Source organism: Orbicella franksi, chromosome 5, assembly GCF_964199315.1.
Source record: "Orbicella franksi chromosome 5, jaOrbFran1.1, whole genome shotgun sequence".
NCBI lineage: Eukaryota > Metazoa > Cnidaria > Anthozoa > Scleractinia > Merulinidae > Orbicella > Orbicella franksi.
This window is the reverse complement of record NC_138149.1, coordinates 10283045-10301031: the sequence shown is the minus strand read 5'-3', so window position 1 is coordinate 10301031 and position 17987 is coordinate 10283045.

The following is a 17987-nucleotide window of genomic DNA, read 5'->3' as shown; positions in this document are numbered from 1 at the left end:
TATTCCCCCATCCCTCCCAGGCCGGTTATAGACGATCAGAAAAGCCTATTTACTTCCGTTACTCCTTTCAATCGACCTTGCTATTAAAGACTCTTTGATCTCACTCGACGGGAATTTTGTGGCGAAGCGAACGCATTACATTGTCCATTTTCCTCAAGAGCCAATTCATGGTTTATTACGTAACCAGATGATCTAGTCACTCTAGCCGTCTGCCTTTTGAAAAACTGAGCTAACTTGCCACCGGCTTTTGTTCTGGATTTATATTCCTCCGCTGCCTGGACAAGAGACGTCAACACGGTTGAAACTACGCAAAGGCCAACCAGGGTGCAAAACACTAATAGAGCTATAAACACCCATAGAACTTCTTGATCTCCTCCTCTCTTGGATTTCTCATTGATCCAGAGACTGAAATGGGATGTAATCCCCAAATCCAATGGTGGACAGGACAACAAACCAGGTGTATAAACCTTCCACGAAGCTCCAACCTTCGGCGACTAAGTTAATAACGCTTCCGAGTAACAGGAAAAGTATCATTAGCGCACAAGTCGCCAAAGACGTCTTCTGTCTGATTCTACGAACATCCCTGACCTTCAATAGCCGCTTTTCTATCCGCACAACGAATGACTGTGCACCACTGACTATGACTTCGCCAAGTGTTTTCAGAGCCAACATAGATATTGGTAGGCCAGCGAGGCCATAAAAGACGGTTAAGAGTTGACCAAGCCATGTGTCCGGCGTCATGTGACCATATCCTGATGATAAAGCGAACATAGAATATAATGTCAGTAGGCACCATTACTAGTAGAGTTTCAATTGAAAAGATTTAATCCCAAAGATACAAACGTGTGAGCCACAATAATAATAATAATAATAATAATAATAATAATAATAATAATAGAATGAATTGAAAATAGGGCAACTCACTGCGTTCCAGAAACTACCTGACGGTCTGTGTAAAGGTCTCTTAGCATCCATTTTTGCCTCTATGTCTGACTGTGTGTCTGCCTGTGTGCCTGTGTGCCTGTCTACCTGTTTGTCTATATGTCTGGCGGCCTGTCTGACTATCTGTCTGGCGGTCTGTCTGTCTGTCTGTCTGTCTCTCAGTCCGTCCATTACCCCCATCTATCCGCTATCTACTTTTCTATTTTGTTTGCTCTCCCTTGAATAGCATTATTCTTTGTACGAACTTCTTTCAACAGATCCAAAACGATACATTGCGCAGTTGGTATTGAACTAAGTTGGATGGGTACTAAAATGGATGAGTACTTTGTATGACAGCACTGGTAATTAATGAGACAAGTATCGTAGACAAATGTTCACTATTGAGAAAAGAAGTCAAGAGGATGTCCTCAAGAGAAAACTTCAAATAAACTGCAAATCAGATTAACCCTCGGACGTACAGGAAGGGGAGGGGGGCGGTGGACACTTAGTCATTCATCAGCTTATATTAACTGCCAGTAGTGAGTTTATTAAGCTTACGAGACTTCGTCATAGCATCGCATAGGCAACACTGAGCTTACCTATTGTTGTCAATATCGTAAACACGTAGGAGGTCGTATTTAGAAAGGTCTATTCCACTTTTCTTCCGACTTTAATAGCCTTGTAAGCGTCATTAGCAAATGCGATAAAATCAGAATGGTTGATCGTGATGTTGTACTTTTGTCGCAGTTCATCAAGCATATTAGCTGACATCTCTTCGTAGGTAATTGGGGTCCTTTCAACGTAGCAAAAAAGCCAAGAACTAACATGCTGTAAGCGGCAAATAGAAACGTTCTCCACAGACTCTTCCCTAGAAGAGCCTTCGTTGCCATGTTACAAGCCTGTCAAATAAAACAATAAATTATGAGAATTTTGCAGATATTTTTCGTTACATGTCTACGAAAGGTTTCACATTTTTTAGTATCATCCAACTACTGGACTGATGGAAATCCTGCATTTTAATCGGCTACGCTACTAGAGGACTATTAGCAACAGCCCTTGAGTAACGAAATTGGCGCAATCGAGCGCGACGGTTTCTTTCGTTTTATTCCCAAATAAATATTTTTTCAACTTGCAGTTGCTATCTTTGTTATTGCCTTTTCTGTCCGACTATTTTGATGATACTAAAACAATTAGAACCTTCGCCCTCAAGGACCACGGGTTAATAGCCCATTCGGCTTCGCCTCATGGGCTATTGACCCGTAGCCCGCAAGGGCTACGTTTCTAATTGTTAAATAGCGCCGTTATGACAAAAAGCAAGACTTAAAAGTCTCAGTAACTCAAACGTTAAAATATGGTGATTTTAGCACTCAACATTTTATAAAATTTTTGTAATTCGTGAAATTTTGAAAAATTGGGTTGAGACACGTTCCTTTGCGTAAAAGGAAGAATATTGATTAGAGGAAAGCAATAGACCATTTTCGTATTCTCGGTTGGATTGGAACTAACTTGCAACAGAGGCTAACGCGGTTTTTTTTTCCAAATGGAAATAGAATTCATCCCGTTTTTTTCCCCATGAGCCTCCATTGCAAGCTAGTTCCAGTCCAATACCGGGAATACGAACTTGAACTATTGTCTTTGAAGAAAAAAAAGGCAAGGCCTCGATTTAAGGATAAAAATCGGCCAAAGCTGCCCACTACTTTGCAATTCTTGCTCGATTCATTTTCAGATCGCATACCTCAAAGTTTACGAGTTATTCAAGTAATGAGAATCGTTCACTGTCAACTTGTGTTGTTTTGTTCTCTTCATAGTTAATAGAGGGGACTAGTTATGAAAACCCGACAAAGTTCTTGTATGTTTTTGTTCTCATTTTTGGCCTGACCGTGCACGAAACACAATAGCTCTTTACTACTGACTGAGGAACTAACAAATAGAAACGTTTAGGTGGCGTATTTATTGCTTAGCGTATGAGCGCGAAACAAAAGATCGCGCACGGTCCTTAACCTTCCAGCATAAATCTTAGCATCTTTGATGTTTGCAGTGCTCCATAACCATTCCGCTCTATTAGCTATGTTCTGATCTGGTTGTTTTTTAGTAGACAAACGTCTAATTAGGAAGCGTTAAGCTTAGTTTCAGGTGATCGCTGGGGAAAATGACAAACGTTGAAGTTTTCCTATGAACATTCAATTTCTCGCAGATATTGATTTTGCAACGTGGAACAACATTATTTCGCTTTCTCTGAAGGTTAAGTTCGCACACAGAAAAGGAGAAACATAATGACCTTCTTATATGTAAGTCTGAATGAAAAACAGTTATTTAGATAACAGAAGAAAAAGAAACGAGGACCAATGTCTCGCTGAATTATGTAATTATTTCTGTGAAGAGCTTTGTGAATTCATAATAGCTTAAACACCAGCCGTCCAAAGTAAACCTTTCACAACAACGGCAAGCCAATTGCTTATTAACGAAACCCTGTTTCTTCTATTGAAAAGAACGCTATATTACTATTATTTAGCATAATATTTACCTGGAGTACAAACAAATACAGGCCAGTGTCCGGCATTTGTTTTACAAGTTGATAAGCAAAGCAATAGACATATTAAGGAGACAATTTGTCGGTCCGTTTTTCCTTCAAAAGACCGCACACAAGTCTGCTATTTTTCTTGGATATTTTTTTAAAAAGGGGATGTAACTTTCCTTTTAGCAATTGGAGGGAGAAAGTATCTTTCAGGTGCTAAGCAAAACATTATTCTTTAGAATATAGCGGCTGTATACCCGCTATTTGAGCTAAGAGTGCACTATTACTATGACAGGCGCACGATAGGAAATTAAAGAGCACGTATGAAACGAATGTTGATTTGCCAGCGCAATCACCGCTCTTCCTCAGATGCAAATATTTTCGCTTTTTTACGCTATATTCCAAACCAAAGAGAAGATGATTTTTTTTATGTTTTCTTAAATATATATTGCAATTTTAAGATCTACAAAATCTAATGAACACTCTCACGTTCCGCTAATGAGTCCACTGCCAGTTTCTCTAGACCTCGAGCGTGCATTATGTTCTTGGAGAACACGAAACACCATCTTCCATTTGGCAATGAAGGCACGTAGAGATCAAAATCATTTTCACACATAAGCACAGTTCTTACCTGCAAGTCTGGTGAAGGACATTCGAGACTCGAAGGTCACATCGCAATTTCTGTTTGAGTTAGGTTGAGCGCCTCAGCGGGATCAAGTGGCTTTACCTAAATTTAATCTGGCAAAATGTAAATTACGAAGAAGGCGTATGTATATTAATCATCAGTAATATATATTCTTTCTAATCAGACAAAGCGATTAAGGCGGTTTATCGTAGTTGAGTTTTTCCCGGGGTAAATCGTTTCCAGTCTATTGATATAAATTTCTACCAATGATAGCAATAATTTGTTCTTTCTAACCTGCGTTCAAGTACGTAAGCGTGTAAGATTTATGCCAAAAAATGGAGTATTTTGTAAGAAATGAAATACATGAATATACATCGAGTTGACGCATATTTAAACGCGTACAGCCAAAAGGCGTATATGTAATGTGTCGCCTACGCTGATAAATAAAAAACATTATACTCTCAAGTAAATTTCAGTGGTAATAAACATGACAAATTCCAGCTTAAGATAGCAAAAAGCTTCTTCAAACAAAAACTCAAACTTTTACTAGAGATGCCGTTTACAAAAGTCTTACCTATATCAAAAATAACAACATGCAAACAGCTGCAAGAATTGCAGAGAACAAACATGGAAAATTTGCATGGATATGGACGTAGCATTTGGACGTACCAAGCACCATGGCGCCACAAAAATTTTAAAACTAATCGCTACTCCTAACCATAACCACTAACATCACCCCCCGCCCCCGCCCCCTCCCCTTGCCCTGAGCTCACTGCCAACGACTTAGCTAAGCTAACACGAAATCGGCAACTAAAAATTATTTTCCGCGTGAGGAAAATGCATCATTTTCATTAGTAAACCAATCACATCATCAATTATGCACGTGGGCTATTTTGTGCTCTTCTGATGAATCACGATAGGCCTAAGGACCGTCCGCGACCGCGTTTGAACTTCGTTCATAAAACTACTGCTTTTTCTTATTTTACTTGGCAAGACATCTATTTCCTTATCTGGCTTTCCTTTCTTTCCTTCTTTTTTTTTTTTTTTTTTTTAAGTCATTGCTTTTTAAAGATTCCATTAATTTGTCAATCAATTTATTTGCTTAACCCTAATAGTGTTATAACTTAGGACATAGAAAACATGTTCCATGAAAATGTAAATTCTTTTTGCTCACACCATCATCACGTTATGAGATTGTGCTAGTGACTGGCTACGCTACTCACTGTCTATTTAACAAATAGATTCCATGTTGCCGTGCGTCCGAGGTGATAGCCGAGTGTGTCACTAATGTTCTTACCTCATTTTGAAGTCCTCTGTGATCTTTTACTGAACAGATGCACGGCAACAGGGAATCTATTTGTTTTATATAATAAAGAAACAAACTGCTACAGAGAAAGCTTAATCTTTCAACATAACTCGAAAGCCGGCCCTTGCCCACTTTGGCAAACACGAAAATAGCAATTTGACGTATTTTGTTGTCTATACAAAACGAAGCAATCTCATTGGTTGCTATGCGTAGCAAAGAATTGTGATTGGCCCAGGAAAATCACGCCACTGTCAAACTTGACTTCAGCGTCACTTCTCGTGAAATGAAAAATTTCAGCGAAGGCAGAATTCAACTGCGAAATCTACAAATCTTAAAAAAAGTGTGGAAAATGTCAAGCCAGTTTTTCTCATCAGAGCAGCCCTGTGAGCCGAAAAGCTTGGACGTTACCTATTGCCTTGAACTAGATACGCTCGGAACACTTGCGGTTGCAATCAACACTGGAGGCCATTCAATTCTAGTTTTGAATGAAAGGAGCGTTAGTGACAGTGAAAATTTGTGTCCTCTGTGGTTGGTGATTCTCAAATCAGTTAGCTACAGTGTCGGAGACCTTATTGCTGCGACGCCGTTGGGGCGGGGGTACTCCCAGAAATATTGGGTGGGGGTGTGCGGCCCGCCTCCCAAAACCCTAACCCTATTCATTACCAAAATCTACGATATTCCCTACCCTATTTATGACCTGACCAAAAATTCGAAACCTAATTTATGACCTGACCGTAAAATCAAAACCCTGTTTCAGACCCGCGTTAAAATTATTTCCTAGTAATGACCAATGTTAAATTGCCGTAAACATAATTTGTGAAGGGCTTTTGTTGATTTTCTTTTCGATAATGATGAAAAAGTGGCTTCTTCTTAAAACATACCCATATCAAGGCTAGAGTGCAAAAACCATACGCCATTTATGACCAAAATGGCCAAAATCAACTAGAATCGATACCCTATTTATGACCGAAACGGTTGATAAACCATGCCCTTTGGGGCCGCACATACCTATATAGCCCATATAAGGGAGTACCCCCCCCCGGGGGGGGGGCCGTGAGCTGTAGTGAGCTATACTTTGCTCGCTGCTGTGACTGAAACGGACTAGAACATTCGCGTCGGAAAGCAAGTCTACGTGTTTCATATTTTAGCTGATTCTAAGAAGTGGTGTTTTGATAATTCATTCCTGACATCAACCTGTGTCATCAATTATTTTGAGAATTTATTATTTTGAATTTTGTAAATAAATTAATCTCACTAACATTTTGTTTATTGGGTTTGTTAAATTCAAGACAAAGCAGTGGTTTCGTACCTTAAACAGTAATTTCAAGACCAATTTTGTGTTTGGTTTATGTTTCGCTTGACAGCCGCTGAGATTGCTCGAGTATTTTCTGTGAGTTATTTTCTAAAAAAGAAACGGCTATTTCTTTCTTCCTCCTGCTCCTCGTACCTGTTCAATGGCTCGACAAGACTTTTTTGTACCTTTTCTTTCGCTCAGTCACGTAAAATATTATCTCAATTCTGAAAACTTTCCGCCATTTGAAAACACAGTGAGAAAAACTTTGTAAAGATGACGTCAATCGTGCGTCTGTTCTCTAATAGCTCATAGGCGAGAACCAATCAAAATGCGAGAATAATTTGGGTTATTATATAATCTGATGTACATAGTAAGTAACCTAGCAGAGTGCCCTTATTAACAACCAGGCGACGCTTCTTTGCGTTTTCGAAGTGTCTGTGGAGAGGATTTATATAAAGTTTTGAACGACTAATAGCTCACGATTTCTATCGCGTTACAGTTGACTATCACGCGATAGAAATTTCGAGCTCATAATCTAATTTTTAAATAGAAACACGATTTTTAACCAATCAGCGTGCGTATTTTATTTGAGCTATTTTCTAACAAGAAATATAAATCATGTACAAACGGTATCAATATTGGATGAAAGGTAGGATAGTTTTAAATTCCTCAGAACTTATACCTGTAAGTTCTGAAAGTCCAAAAGCGTCCATGAGTAGCCAATCCAGCGTCGTGAGTTTTACTCACAAACCGAATCGCTTTACACGAATTTTCATACTGCACGAAAATATCTGCGCATCGCACTTGGCAAGATTATGCGAAGAAGGACTGGACACCATGTCTAAAAACAATTTGAGAGTGATTACCTCGGGAATAAGGCCTACATGGTAATTACCTCTTTTACTCTTTATCCTCTCTTGAGAGCTTCCTTTGTCGATTTTTATTTGAGCTATTTTCTAACAAGAAATATAAATCATGTACAAACGGTATCATATATATATATATAAATTATGACTAGACGCTCTAAGAGGTTTCTACCGCAACATATATCTTATTAGATGTTTTACGAGTTACGAGTTACGAGTTGTGCCGATTAAAAATATAAAGCTAATAAATCTCTTATTAGATGTTTTGGTGTGCAGTATACTGCACACCAAAACATCTAATAAGAGATTTATTATCCGACTGCTGTAGTCAATAAAGTTATCAGTGAAAGAGCGAGAGTGTGACAGTTTTGCGTGCGCGCCGAACTGTCCGGAAAACAGGTTTTCTACTGTACAAATAACTGTGCAAAATCGCTGTATATTTGTACTGTTATTTGGAGGGTATTCGCTGCAGTTGGGTAATAAGAAATCGTACTTTACAAGTAAGCAGTAAAAACAAATAAAAGAATCAGGATATTTTAACACAAGAGTTCCGTATAGATATTTACTATTCAAGTTGCTTCGTTGAGTATCCCCTTTATCCAACCGCGCGCTGCTGGCTTCATCTTCCAAGTTCTGCTTACGACGATTCTTGTTCGTCTTCGTCTCCGCATCAGTTTGTTTTTAACAGTAGTCATAGCTTTTTGTCAGTGTTTTCGTAGTTTTAACTCGCACATTGCTCATTTGTTATCTCTCGAGAAACCCTATAAATTTTGCCTATTTGGCAGCCTTTCAAGCAATATAATTCGTGAAACGACCCGTTCCGAAAATAATGGACATCTTTGTAGATGAATGTATAAGGCTTGATCCTTACCATAACTTTCTGCACAAAACACAGCATTCAGTAAATTACGTTGTTCAGGAAAAGCGAACGCAACATAAACCAAGCTGTCGCGTTGTCATTACCAGTTTCCACTCTCTAAGCTAGGAAAGCCTTGGACCATGCCCCCCCCTCCCCCCTCCACCCTTTTTTTTTGCGACAAAACGGCTTGCATTTACTTACAATAATAATAACAATAATAAAAATAATTAAAATAATAAGAATAAGAATCATAACATTACAATATCCTCAAATGTGACTGGTGCATAAACTGGTGTGTTTTGCTCTAATTAATTTGCAACGTTGTAATCGGACAGTGTAATCGGACACCTCTAATTGCACAGTCACATGAGCAGATCATTTTAAGTCCTCTCCACTAAATCCATCAATAACAACATTGATTACAGTCACTATAGTAACCAATTCAAGAGACTGACTTTGTAAAATTGTGAAGGTTCAGTTTCCAGTGACTGTTTTGAAAGAAACTTAGTAGTATAGGGGGGCGGTTTGAGACCTAGCCAATCAGAGCGCGTTATTTTGGTCACGTGACGCGTCTCGACCAATCAGCGTGCAGGATTTTCGGCTCAGGTCAGCGGTTGCATTAGTTCGCAATAGGCAAGACTGGGGCGAGCTCGGCCAAAGTTGGCCGTGCGGGGTTGGACGCGAGGACGAGAGGGTCTGGAGACCGGAAGTGACGTCACAAAGACAGGGGGGGTTGACTGGGGTTGGCGTTGACTGAGCCCTTCTCGGTAGAGTTTGAGTCTGGCCCAGCAGGTGGTGAAGCAGGCCACGAAAATGTTGATGTTGACTTGAACGGCTTCTTCGTCTTCGACGTGTTTGTAGACCAATTCGATCATCTCGTCGTTCATGACACGAAGGGTTTGAATTTCTTGACTGTCATCGGTCAGTAGGGCATGAAGCCTGGCGGGCGACGAAATGGCTTCGACTTGGCTCTTGTTACCTTGTTGACCGTACTTGCCCCATAAGCTGTTTAGCATCATTTTGGCCAGAGACCGTCGACCGGGATTTTTTTGAATTTTGTCGGCCTCGAGTTGAATACCTTCTTTGGCTAGGTAGTCGGCTAGGTACTGCTGGCGTTTGGCGACGTCGTCACCCACCCAATCGGGCCACCCGCTGGCTTCTTGCTTGATCTTGAGAAAGGTGTTCACGAGGAAGAGAACAAGTCGTTGGAATTGCGCGAGAAGTGCCAAATTTCGTACACGTGTTGGATGACGTACCCTTGACGAAGGGCTTCTTGCAATTCGGGGGTGGGCCACGTACCCACCAGACATCGCTCCTGCTCGTTGTGGATGCAGCGATGACTACGTTCGGTCAGCGGTTTGGGCTGCTCGTGTTCCACGCAAGTTCTACAAAGTGGAAACGTGAGTTTGCCCCCACTGCGGTGGGGTAAGACGGGGTGATACAACCCAAAGGGTGGAAGGATCTTGCATTTGACCAGACCGAAGTAACTTGAGATGTCGGTGCCTTCGGGTTGGTGAATGATGACAGGATGACCGACGGGGTAGGGACAGTTTTTGTTGGTCCAGGGGTAGAGGGATGTGAAATCCAGGTAATGGACCTTTTCTTCGTGTTCGACCTGATGGTGAAGTTTGATGGCGTTGGTGCGTCCACCGTAGAACGCGTCTCTGGGTTTGAGTCTGGAGACCAGGTCGAAGGATTGGACCAGGCTTCGCAGGTGCTCGTCTTCTTGCTTGAGTTGTTCCCATTCACATTGCCACATGACCACGACACTGTAGCCAGCAGCCAAGAGACTGTCTTCTTTGAGTTTGGTGGCCTCGTAGACGTCGCGAATGGTCTGATCGCACATTTTGTGACGTGTGCGGTCGCGGTCTGGGTAACACTTGGGATAGCCGTACCAGAAGCAACCGTGGAATTCGTACACGATGCGATTGACTTCATCGTACCCGTCCACGAAAAAGGTTTTGTCTCCGCGTAGGATAGCGTGTTCGCCTCCATTGAGGGCGTGTCGAATGTGGTGGTTGGGTTTTCGATTCAAGTAGGTCAACCATTCCAGGGATGCGAGGGAATGCGGTTTGCCTTGGGCATGCCATCCGGCGATGGGTTCCGAAGCGATGGCGCGTTCTGGCATGTGTTTGGTGGGGTAGAAGAGATTGCAGGCAGAGGCGATCGTGAGACATCGTTGGAGAAGATTGAAGCCGCTGATGGCTTCGAATTCTTGGCAGAACACTTCGCAGGCACCTTTGAGTAGCAGCACGTCGGATTCGCAGTAGGCCACGAGTTCTGCTTGGAAATCGAAGATCAAGTCGGGCTCGGCGCGTTGTTGGGCATACCATCGTTCGAACTCTTGCGCTCGTTCGGTGGACATGCCTTGGGGGTCGTAATGTTCTTTGTCGGGTAGAGGTCCCACGTAATCCTGATGGTCGGGGGTGTTGAAGAAGTGGGGGAAGAAACCTTTCTTTTGTTCGACCAGTCCGAAGGCTTTGGGAAAATTGGCCAGAGGCATTTGAAAGAAGCAGAGAGAATCTTTAAAACAATGTCTCCCGCATTGATGGACAAAGACAAAATCTTGGCCCCATTGACCACTTGCTCGGGCACCACGTATTGTTGGTAGAGTTCATCCAGTATCAAGTAAGAATCGAACCCTTGGGAATTATGGGCTAGGACGGTGAGGGTACAATCCTGAGACAAAGCTCTCAACCAATCCAAGAAATCTCGAATGCAGGTGGTGCTTTCAAAATGAAAGAGTGTGTCGCAGTTGGAAGTGGCGGCGCATACCAGGTTGGGGACGTGGCCACCCGTGTCTTGCATGGTTTCGCTGTCCCAGTAGACGAAGAGATGGTCTTTGGTGTGCACGCTACGCGAACCGTCTACCTTTCGTTTTCTGGATTTCAATAATTTTCGCTTTTGTTCTAATTTGGTGGGATTCTGTATGAGGCATTGGTGTCTGTATGAGACATTTTTGATTTTTTTTGGCAGCATCGGCTTTGGTACCATCCGTCTTGGAGTAAGCGTAATGATTGGCCAAACACTTTTCTCCAAAGAAGGCACGGTGACAACGAGGGCAGGTGTGTGTGGTGTCGCTGGCGCGACGATGATCTTCACACTGGGTTTAAAAGCAAGCGGGACATTTCTTACCGTTGCAGGGATGGTGAGAGATGTTGTCGGTCTGGTAGCTTTTCTCACACTTGATGCAAAAATTGGATTTTCCTAGGAAGGCAGAGAGGATATTACATCCGTGAAAATGTTCACCCGCTTTGATGAGGACAATTTGTTTGTCACGTCGGGGGCCTTTGAAAATGATTTGATAATTGTGGTCCAGGGAAAGCACCACGATCTGGTGATCGGTGAGATGACGTTGGAGGGTGTGGAGTTCGGGGAGACCGCAAGGTCCTTCGGGGACACCCGCAGCCTGATGGAGTGCCTTGGCCTTTCTTGCTTGAGCGGGTTTACCACGTCGTAGGTTGACGTAGTCGGGATGTCTACTGCCCACGTCGCAGTAGGCTTGCATAGTGACCAGGGCCCGTGCACAACAGAGTTCATCGTCGTTGTTGATTTTGATGACGCTCTTTTTGAGATCGAGTAGTTTGTCGAGAGCTGAGCTGGCTTTGGTTTTGTGTAACGAGAAGGTGTCGTCCAATCGGAACTGTTCGTTGGAGTTTAACATCTTGGAAATTTGTTGCATGATTTCTTGTGCTCTGAGATCATTGTTCATCCATTCTCTGACGCGCATGCGAGCCGAATGATAGGAGTGTCTCAATCGGTTGGAATTAATGTTGATGAGAAAGTGATCGTTGGGATTGACTTCGGGATCTTGCAGGACTTGCTCTCGTATGGCGCGTTGGAGGGCTTGTTCTATTTGACGCGGTAATATTTGTCGTTGGCGGGTGGAGAGAGGTGCAGCGCCGCCGCGTTGCATTAATCGTCCCACGTAATTTCTGTGTCTGACGCCTAAATGGCGAACGCGTCGATCTAAGTGAGGCGTTAAGAGAAAATCGAAGCCTTGTTCAATGTCATCCAAATGTTGGGCTAAGAGGGCGTTGTCTTCTTCGTCGTCAAAGTCGAAATCATCTCTCTGGAAGCGAAATATGATGAGACTGATGGGATGATCAAAGTCGACTTGGTTTTAATCGTGTGAGTGGACCAATGGGAAAAAAGTACTTTTTCAACACGTGAAAATTTTTTTTTGCCCCGACCAGGAATCGAACCTCAGTCTTCGCGGCCACAACGCGACGTCTGAACGACTAGACCATCGAAGCATGAGTTGGAGGGATCGACGTTTATAGGGTGGGTGTTCCCGCCCTTTTTTTAACGACGTCACGAATGGGGGGATACCCCACCCCCCTCTGGTGACGTCACGTCACGTGTCTTAATTCCCCGTGTATAAAAATGGTGCGCCTTGGTGGTTGTAGCTCGACTGATGAAGCTTGAAGTGAGTTTGCCGTTGGTGAAGATTACTTTGGAGGTGGACGTTTTTGCGCTTGCTATCATTGGAGTAATTGTCGTTGAAGTTTGTCATTTGAAGTCTTAAAGAAATAGTGGAGGTGAGTTCGAAAGCATGGATACCTTGAATAGATGTAACGAGAAGATGGTGACTTTAGGAAAGCTGGTCAAAGAGTGGAAGGAGAGTGAGAAAGAAAATAGTGGTAGTTTTTTTATACAGTAATTGGCATAGCCTGTCAGGTTTCATTGGTGTGGTGCTGCAGGATATTGACCGTTTGTTCCTGGAACAGCAGCTAGGCTTTTTAAGTAATTTGGATGTGAAGGATTTACAAAAGGACGTGAACTGGGCTCTTAAAGCCTATAAAGACCTGTTATAATTTCATTGTGTATTTTTTAGAAATAATGTTGAGTCATTGGGACCGTATTCCTCCCGAACTACAAAGTTACATTATGGACTTAAAGTATCGCCAGGAACGATTGGACACGTTTACAGTGGAACGAAGGCGATTGTGTCAACAAATGAGATTGTATCATGCTGTGAAAGATAGATGGAGGATAGGTCGTGTAGCGTGTCACCCTTATTATTGTTCTATTTGTAATGAATTTCATATGAGACTGTATGGTCATTATCGCGATCAACGCGTGATGTTAGGTTACTCCTTGAATCAAGCTATGTGCAATATGGCAGTTGCCAAGGATGGTCTGTTAAATTCGAGAATTCATTTTGTTTTGTAGAAAAAAATGTTAAGTCGATGGGATTGTCTTCCGCTCGAAATACAAACGTACATTTTCGATTTGAAGCTGCGACGAGACCGATTGGACATGGTGACGGACCAACAAAAAGAGCTGTGTGAATTGTTTCGATTGTATTATCGCGTGAAATGTAAATGGAACCTAGGTCACGTGAGATGTCGACCTTTTAAGTGTTTTATTTGTAACGGGGTGAATTGGAAGAATAGAAATGTAACGCCTGACACTGTCTTTCATGAAAAAGTCTATGGTTCTTATAACGGACGAGAAGTCTTATTAGGTAATTGTTTAGAGCGAACGATGGAATTCGTAGACGATGTTAAAGAAAATATTACGATCTTTTTTCCTTAGAAAATGGATCTGAAGACCAAGATGCAATTAAGCCGAGAAATAGAAAGCTATTGGGATCTTTTACCATGGCACATTGCCTCTAGAATTGTCAATTTAAAAATAAGACAAGAATATTTGGATGAGGTGGAAAGAGAAAAGAGAAGAAAGTTAAATGATCAAATTGTCAAGTTGCATAAGTTGAAAGTGATGTGGGGCTTGGGTTCCGTGTTTTGTAAACCGATGAAATGCCAACACAGTTACGGACGTATTGGTTGTGAACATGTGAGATTATACAGGAGATATATTGATTTAGAGGGTAGACCTAAAGTGGCTTTTTTGGCTTTTAATTTCGATGATGCCATTCATCGTATTTACCATTTAAAATCATTTGTTGAATGTAGGACAGATACACCGTTGTGTTATGATGATCGTACCAGATATGATATGTTGAATGCCGTGGATTATTTTGGATTATAATAGGGCGTCGTTCCACTAGGGAACCACACATGTCCCGCCTGTAAAAGGTTATTGAATGGTTATGAAAATGTTTTTTCAGAACAAAAAATGGCTTCGTTTAATCCTGTGGATCGTTCCATTCGATGTGTGGTGTGTTCTCGATCCGACATGAAAGATGGTGAAAAGCTGTTCATGTTGGAATGCTGTAAAGAGGGTGTGCACAAGTCCTGTCTGAGGCAACCAACGAACGGTCGACGCGTCGTTTGTCCCCGATGTCGTATTGAGACCTGCGTCCACAATCACGTGATTCAGAAGGATCACTTTTCTGAGAAGGACATGGATCTCATAGATCTGTGTTTCTTGAAACATCAGGTGGTCTCGCGCATTCCTATGACGCAGAAGGAGATCCAGTGGCTACGCGTGGCCGTCAACGTGCCCGGATTGAACGCCCTGCGCCACGTGAGTCATCGCATCTTTTTGACGGGTCTGGTCTTTTGGGCGCCTCTGAAGAAAAGCTTGTACTGAGAGTGGGAGGATGTGGCCGCTCGCTTGTCCCTGGGTCTGACCTACAACAATCTGTCGGAGATGCGTTCCCGCTACGATCTACGCGTAGAGAGGGATGCGAAAGGGGATGCCTTTCACCATTATTTAGATCAGTTGCTGGAGTGTGCCATCCACGATGAGGAGGTGGTCACACGGGCTTGTGTGGTCAAGACCTGCCGCTGCCCCCATTGCACAGAGTGTCAAGGCTTCATCTCCATTTTTGATCAGGAGCGTATGTCCGATTTGGTGGCCATTGCCAACCGCGGTTATTTTTACGATCGCGTGGACAAAGGGATCTTTAGCAATTTCAGAGTGGCTTATTTAAACACCGAAAAGAAGAAGAAAGCCCAAAAATAAGTGAACACATGTATCTTTAATCAAAACGTGATTAAAAAAAGTTACAATTTCCATCGTTTCTTGGCTTGCATGATTCTTTTGACCACCCTTTCCGTCATGGTCTTTCTACCGGGTAACCTGTCGATGGCCTTGATCATCTTGGTGTCGGCTTTCCACTTGTCCTGTATATTCTTGGCTCGACTGTAATCGATGTCGTGTTGTTTGGCTAGTCGGTCCAAACGATTGATCCCAGGATCTCCTCGGGCCAGTCGTTTTTTCAGTTTGGTGCTCGGTCCCATGTACTGATACCCTGGCCAATAAAATTCGATCCCCGTCTTACTCAACAGTTTCTGAATGTCGAAGCCATAGCCGCGTTGCTTTTTGCGAGTCCTGGTCTTGTTGGCTCTAGTCCGTGTCATAGCCGAGACGTCGTCGACTGGGTCTTTCCCACTCTTCCCAAGGCTTCAGGCGTTCGGCCGCTGTGGGTTTGCGCTTCTGGGGTTTCTTGGCGACTTTCTTGGGGCTGTAACCACCCTCTTCGTCGTCGGTGTCGTCGTCAATTGATTTGGGATCTAGACCAATGCTCTTTAAAAAGCCTTTTTTGGCTCCACTCAAAACGCTTTTTTTCAAACCACCCGATTTGGGGGCAGGCTTCTTACCACTTGATGCAGCTTTTTACCGGTCTTGGGTGTTTCGGGTAAGATTCGTCGTGGTATTTGACTAGGTTTGGCTTCCTTTTTGATCCCCGACGGACCAGCCACAACGGGTGTTGACACCTCTTTCTTGATCCTGGGTGTGGCGGGGGTTTGACTTTTGATGACTTGTTTCAACAAGTTTTCCAAGGGACTGTCCAGGGCTTCTTCATCCGGCGCGGGGGCACCCACGCCAGCCCGTGGGGCACCTCCTGGCCGAATCCGTTTGGTCAATCGAGTCTGTTCACAAGCCAAGGGTTTTGCCATCTTGACGGCAATGCCGTCGGGAATGGTGGGATTCCCCAAGATCAATTGTTTTTCGGCGGCTAGTCGTCCTGCTTTGTTCAATAGAGCACTTTGGGAAATCTGTCCTTTTTAGTAATCTTGCAAACGTTCGAATTCACTGACCGGAACCATCATGACCTCTTCCGTCATACTGCAACGCGGTTTCAAAACAGTCTTGCCAGTAATGCGCTTCTTGGCGGGCTTTTTCCAATTTCAATTGCAGACTCTTGATGGTCTCTTCGGGGTTAGCGCAGGTCGTGCGGGGGATGATGACGTCTTCCACGTCGTCTTTGACTCGTATGCAATCGTCACACCTGTTACCGTATTTTAAAGCCAAACGTTCGAGAGCCCGATATTTTCGAAGCATACGCCCGTGGACTACTTTGAGTTGTTCTTCTCTGTGATTGGCTTCTTGTAACAATCCAATGAGCTTAGACAGGTTGTCTTTGATTTCGAATAGTTTTCTGTTCTCGCTCACGTGTTCCGATACCACATCGATGCCCTGCAAGGGGTAACCGTCTGCGTCTCGACTCTTTAACGACATACTCCGCAACACTCTTTTAAACCTTGCCAGAATCCACTCCCTGTCTGAGCCAACAGATGTTGACGCCTCCTCTTCAGGGAATTTCTGCGCTTCCCCACTTCGCGCAACACGTTCTTATGGCGTTGAAGTTTTCGAAGCGTCTGAGGCTTGACCGGAATTCTCTTTTTCAACAGATTCAAGACCATTTCACTGACGGCATTGATCTGGTCGGCGTTGGCGTGTTCCAACAACTCTTGAAGTTTGAAACGATTGGTTTCTTGTAAAATACTGGTCAAGAACGGACGTTGTCGTCGTAATCGATTCATCGTCTCTTTCTCAGTCGGTAGCGAGGGGTAAAGTCTTTTATGCCTTGAATCGACTCTACCACTTTCACACCCGCTGGAACACGGAACCTTGTCTTGCGTTTTTTCTTGACAGGTTTGAGGGTGGATTGAAAGGGTATTTTACGAGTGGCACGTTACAACTTGCCTCTGTTCTTTTGAATCTGTTTGTCCAAAAACTTCAATGGACCACCCAGAGGACCTAGTGCTCTGAAGATATCTCCACCTCGTTGCGGTATCTTGGGTCGGGAGAGCCTAGATAGCTTATTTCGTCGTCTTGCCATTTTTGAATGTGGGTTGACTTTTTTATCATCGCTTTTTATACAGCCAAGGTTGTTTGCGACGGCGATATGTGCTTTGAGCAGCGCCTTTCAAACCCATACGTCGGTAATCCTTGCGTTTTCCCAAGGTGTAGCCCATTTTGGTGGCACTGGCAAAGATGTTCCCTCCACTTTGTCTTTTCTTTCTCTTCTTACCGATAGCTTGCAAGGCTTTTTTGGCCCCGTAACTGGCTGCTCCGGAAGCCGCCCCCAAGCCGACGGCTTTACCCAGTGCGATGCCGGCCGGCACGAGAGCTACCAAAGGCAGGACGCCGCCCTTCTGTTTCTTCTTCTTCTGACGTCTTCTTCTCATCATGAGCGCGAGCCCAGCGGTCGTGAGCAGGGACGCGGGTACGTTACCTCCCTTCTGTTTCATGGCGAACAATGAACCCTCATACACCTAGGTCCTCTAATTTATGCTCTTTTTGGTAAGGAATTAACGAATTTTCAGGTCATACTGCTTGACGTGCGCGTCCTTGATGGGTTGGGTCAAATCCGTGATGGTGTCGTCCATGGTTTGTAATTTGATGAGGAAGCCTTCGAACTTATCCAAGGGAAACCCGCGCACGTACGTTCTCAATTCGA